This window comes from Vulpes vulpes, chromosome 5, assembly GCF_048418805.1.
Source record: "Vulpes vulpes isolate BD-2025 chromosome 5, VulVul3, whole genome shotgun sequence".
Taxonomy (NCBI): Eukaryota; Metazoa; Chordata; class Mammalia; order Carnivora; family Canidae; genus Vulpes; species Vulpes vulpes.
Genome location: NC_132784.1, coordinates 104600892 through 104606506, shown reverse-complemented (window position 1 = coordinate 104606506; position 5615 = coordinate 104600892). Strand labels below are relative to the sequence as shown.

Sequence of the window (5615 nt, the reverse complement as noted above, 5' to 3'; positions counted from 1 at the left end):
GAAAATATACCCAGAACACTTCTGGAGTGGAGTTGAAAAGGGAAAACAAACCTATCGACCTCTGGCCCTTCAGTAGCTGCTAAGTTTCAGCCTCAGCGTTACGCACCTTAATGTGGAGGAGAGATGCTTTTTATAGGCCACGTGTTTCAACCATGGGATTCAACATGAATCACTGTGAAAATTTGAAATAAATTTGGCATTTAGCAAAAATGTGCAAACTAGAATCCCAGCTTTTAATTTTCTGAGTCGTTTAGGAAGTCACTTACAAGGAAAATAGACATTCTTCACGTGTTTTATGAATGCTATGGAAATTCCATACTTAAAAATGAATTTAACTGAGCAACAGCCTTTTGCTAAGGAAGGTCAAATTTTCTTCTCTTTGAAGTCTTTCAGGCTCCCAAACCAGTTTGCATATTGAGCTTCCCAGAACTATTTTCAACTACCTGAAGCAGTTGAGCATGAAGAACACCATTCTCGATGTCTTTAGCTACAAATTGGTAAGCAAATGGGCTCCAGAGGCCTGATGAGGAGGGGCACACCCCTTAAATCCAGTCTGTTTATTACTGAGGAAGTTCTGATCAAGTTTATGGTGTTAAAGACTCCAACATATCAACTCCATTGAAGAGCAGGACAAGCCATTGTAAATATGAACCATCAAAGCATTAGCCATTTCAATGAAATGAAGCAAATCAATTGTTTTTTAGAAAGGTGCCTTTCAGATCTCCTTTCTCAGGCTCTGAGTTTCTGTATCAAGTTCACATTAAAACAACTTGTGCTAATGGGATTTTAGCTCAGGATCTTGGAAGGTCAGTGACTTGGCCAATAAACCATGATTTCCCTAATCTGTGGCAAAACAATCACCTAGCTACTTTAAAGCCATTTAAAACAATTCATTGATATTAGTATTAGGATACAAATAAAATACCCAAAATAATTGCAGTTACTCAGGTTGTAAATTTGCTTCTATCAACCAGTTACCTCTTATTTAATTTGGCATTAATTGCTTCCCCCTCCAAAATGTGTTATGGTTTATTAAAATTGATATGTCAGATGCACGGAGTGTTAGAGATATTATTTTTTTAAAATCAAGACATTGTCAGTTAATCTGTTGGAATTTTGTGTTCTATAAAGTAATTTCAGCTGCAAAGATGATGCTGAATGTGATTTCTGTATAAACTGATAAGGCTATAATTACTATATCGTATTCTGATCATTTCTTTTAACGAATTTATTAAGTACTCTCTATGTAGCAAACACTGAACTAGACACTCTCATAAGCTGCCTCCCAGGATGTGAACATTATCAGCCTTCATACGCTGGGGGCTTCTCGAGATCAGAGATCTTGTTTTATAAATTGGTCCTTAGGACCTAGCAAAGTGCCTTACCTAAAAAGAGGCCATCAAAATCTTTCTGTTAGGTAAATAAATACAGGTAGATAGCTTTTTAGAAAATCAACTTCTGGAAAAAAAAAAACAAAACCTTCTGAACAGAGAATTTGAATTCAAGGAATTTACTCCTTTGGAGAGGGGGAAAAGCAAAGAGATAAACAACAGAAATTTTTCCCCATGTGATCACACAGAATTCTATAGTGTTTTAGAAGTAAATGTTACTTTTAAATGGAGGAGGGATTGTGATGAGAGGGATACGTTTTCCCTAAAGATTACGTTTGTATAAAAATGTTATTCAGTATGAAAATTAACCAGCAGTTAGGTAGAAGGTTTGGGTTATTTCTTTGAGGTGAGCTATATATTAACTATAATTAAATGATGAAAAAAAGAACAGTTTACCCAGAGTCAAATAATTAAGCATCTGTAAATTGGTTAGGTGTTAGTTTTGTGTACAATTGACCGGTTAGATAGGTGGGTAGGTACATATATGCATACATAGGAATTGTATTTTTTGTTGTTGTTGTTAGGAGCCAAGCACCAGACTAGGTACTACAGAATCTAACACAGAATTTGAAGAAGACAAATTTTCTGCTGTCAGTGCATTCACAATCTTCTTAGTTTGGAAACAGACAGCAAATATTATTTTAATTCAGGTCAGGTAGATGAGGGAGGAATGAGTTGGAGGGAGGGGTAGAGTGGTACAATCCAGTCAGAAAGAACTCCAAAGACAGAAAGCCTGTATCTGTTGAGTTTGAGGAATCTCTGAGACTTTTGTGTGAAAATATTCAGTAGTTTATAGCTAAGAAACAAAATCTGGAATAGAGAAAGAAATTGGAAGTCATTGGGCATTCTCTGAATTCTTTTTTTCTTTTTCTTTTTTAGGGTTTTATTTTGATAGTCATAAGAGACACACAGAGGCAGAGACATAGACAGAGGGAGAAGCAGGCTCCTTACGGGGAGCTCAATGCAGGACTTGATCCCAGGATCCCAGGATCCCAGGATCACAACCTGAGTCAAAGGCAGATGCTCAACCACTGAGCCACCCAGGTGCCCCTATTCTCTGAATTCTGACTCTGGTAGCATGTGCTCTTTTTCAGCTCCAGAATGTTCTGTGAAACTTAAGTCATCTAAGAAGTCTTTATTTTTTTATTACCACTTCCCCCAAATCTATATCTCTTAGTTTTCTATGTTTTAGAACATAATTTTCTTAGAGTATAGAGATTTGCAATTCTTAAAGATATTGTTTTATAGAAAAAAAATATAGTGGCTACAGTCAGAAACCGTAATCAGGCACTTCTGAGTTGGAATTCCAACTTTCTTAATTTCTAGATATGGCACCTTGGCAACTCATTTGACCCCCTGACTTCCAGTCTCCTTACCTGTAAAGTGAGGATATATTAGCTGTATCGTAGTGTTGTCATGAAGATTAGATGGTATAGTATATACAATGGTTGACAGAGGAGATGATATGTTACAATAGCTTAATAAATGGCTATATTAATGTTAAAATGATAAACAACATTGACAGGATAGTACATAGTAGGCATTATAATTGGTGTTTCTACTAAACTTTTCCCATTTACTGCTCACAAAAACCCTGGGATCATTCCATTTTATGAAAAGATAAATGAAGCTTGGTGGTCAATAAACACTTGTAGACCAAAGATTTGAAACCAAATTTTAAAATTCTTATTTTTGATGTTCTATTTAGCTCTCTTTGGTTTCTGGAGATCATGGAACATTATGACAAATGTTCTTGTCTATTTCCAAATAGCCTCTAGTTTTGTACTGTATAGAAAGGTACTCTGTTAATATAATGACCAGTTTTAGGACAATGCAAAATATTTGTTGAACTTCTATTATATGACAGGCACTGTAATGCTCCCTGAAAATACAAATAAATCTTGCTTCACCCCTGATATCTAGACACAAAAACATTTTTCACAGATAATTATAATCCAGTGGGGTCTGTGGTCAACTAGAGATAGAGGAGAAAAAAAAAAAAGGAAAACAGCATAATGAAGAGAGAACAATTTATTTTATTATTAGGTTGAGGATGTAAGTGAAATAAAGTCCCAAAAATATTCTCAAAGGGGATGAAATCTGAATCAGGTCTGTTTTGGAGAATTTTATGCAATATCAAAATAATTTTTATCCATGTTTTTATTAAATTGGAAGACCATAGTTGATGCTGTTAGCTATCTCCTCTTTCTCACAGTTTATCCAAATACTAGAAATAACACTGTATTAGGTAGCTAATAATAATTGATGAAACTATTTTATAAAAATAATCTGACCACTTCAAAAGACCTAGATTGTTGTCAATTCAGATTTAATTAGAAACAATATTTTTTAGGAGTCAGATAACTACTCTGAGGGCCTGAATTATTTGATATGTAATCTTAGGAAGTTACTTTCCTGTTGTTCAGTTTTTTTATTTGTAAAATAAGATTGTTGCAAAAATTAAGTATTAGGAAGACATCATGATAAGGGCTCAGACTTCGGAGGGAGCCTGCTTGAGCTTAGTCCTTGATCTATTGCCTACTTGCTGTGTGACTATGGACAAGTCACCTAACCTCTCTGTGCTCCAGTTTCCTCATTGGTAAAATGAGGATACAGATACCTTGCCTCATTTGTGCCAGAGCAATTTAATGAAGAGTTTACCATTTCTTCACTGATTTAGAATACCACCCTTATCATATATTAAATTTTAACATAAAGTAGATAGATTTGGGACTTCTTAATGTATTCATCGTTTTGTCTCTTTACCATTGAACCAATATGATACTTTGTTAAGTGTCTTAGCTTAATAAAACCAGAAACACATAAAAATTCAACTCTCCTCTCATTGTTCTCTCTACATATACAGATGATCTTGAACAACTCAGTTTGAACTGCATGGATTCACTTGTATGTGAAAATTTTACAATATAGTACTATAAATGTATTTTTTCCTCCTTACGGTTTTCTTTTTTTTTTTTTTTTTCCTCCTTACGGTTTTCTTAATAACATTTTCTCTTCCCTAGCATACTTTACTATAAGAATACAGTATATACTACATATACTAACTAGGTGTTCATCAGCTGTTTATGTTGTTGGTAAGGCTTCCGGTCAATAGTAGGCTGTTAGAAGTTTAGTTTGGGAGGAGTCAATAGTTATACATAGATTTTTTTGATTGAATGAGGGTGAGCATCCCTAATTCCCGTATTGTTCAAGGATCAACTGTGTATACACACACGCATGCACAATCTGCACATACAGAGGTTTTCTTATCTTATCCTCCTTCGTGGTAGACACAAAATCATTTTGTAAAGGTGAAACATTAAAATCCCATTGAGTTTTGATGAAATTTATTTTAACTCACAAATTAATTCAAGAGAACTTGGCTATTAGATCTTACTGTCTAGGAATAAGTCAGTTGGTTTCAAGTCTTCTTCCATATACCATAGGGAAATGTGATTTGCTTTGCAAAAGCTCATATCCTGTTTTATTTATTTCTTACCCCTTTACACGTATTTATTGTTAATGTGAATGGAATAATAATTTTCCATTTTTTTTGATTAGTGCTCTTCTACGGAAAGGTTACTGATTTTGAAATTTATCTTGCAACTGGTCACCTTTCTGAATTATCCTGTTATATCTAATAGCTTTTCGGTGGAGAATATCTGATGAATAACTTCATTTTGCTCTATAACTTCCTAAGAAGTGAATTTAGGTTTATAATGTCTGTGGATTATTGCTTTAAAATGTCATGAAATTCCTCCAAGGTATACAGGTTAAAAAAATAAAAACAAAGAAATGTTTTACTCTATAAAAGCTTCAGGAATTTGTACAAAAGTAGTTAAATGAGAAAATTTATGTTTAACATATTCAGTAGAAAATGTGATGCCACTCTTCCTTATAACTGAATGTTTTGCACTTAATAAAGCAATTTTGTTCTAAATTTTGGAATACTGTAATTCCTTCTCTGCCATATTTTGCTCCTTTTAACTCCCTAAATTATAGGGATATTAAAAGTCCACTAAATGGTGTACATTAACGCCCATTACTATAGGGTTTGGCAGATATGATTGCTTTGAAATCTGAAAACAGGCTTCTCTTAATGCCACTTGCTTGTTTGTGCAAAGACATAATACTGATCTAGGAAACAGTTGTTTTGAAACAGGTGAATGGCAGGAGTATTAAACTTGTTCCATGAGTAGTTTGAAAAATGACATCTGTAAGTGG

At 34.2% G+C, this 5615-nt stretch overlaps 1 long non-coding RNA gene across 1 annotated transcript; it reads left to right on the top strand.

Annotated features, from left to right (window-relative positions):
• Positions 1–385: 385 nt before the first annotated feature.
• Positions 386–5331, top strand: LOC140599077 (uncharacterized). The gene is made up of 2 exons (XR_012001795.1): positions 386–497; positions 2271–5331. It is a non-coding gene; the product is annotated as an uncharacterized lncRNA (long non-coding RNA).
• The last annotated feature ends 284 nt before the right edge of the window (positions 5332–5615 follow it).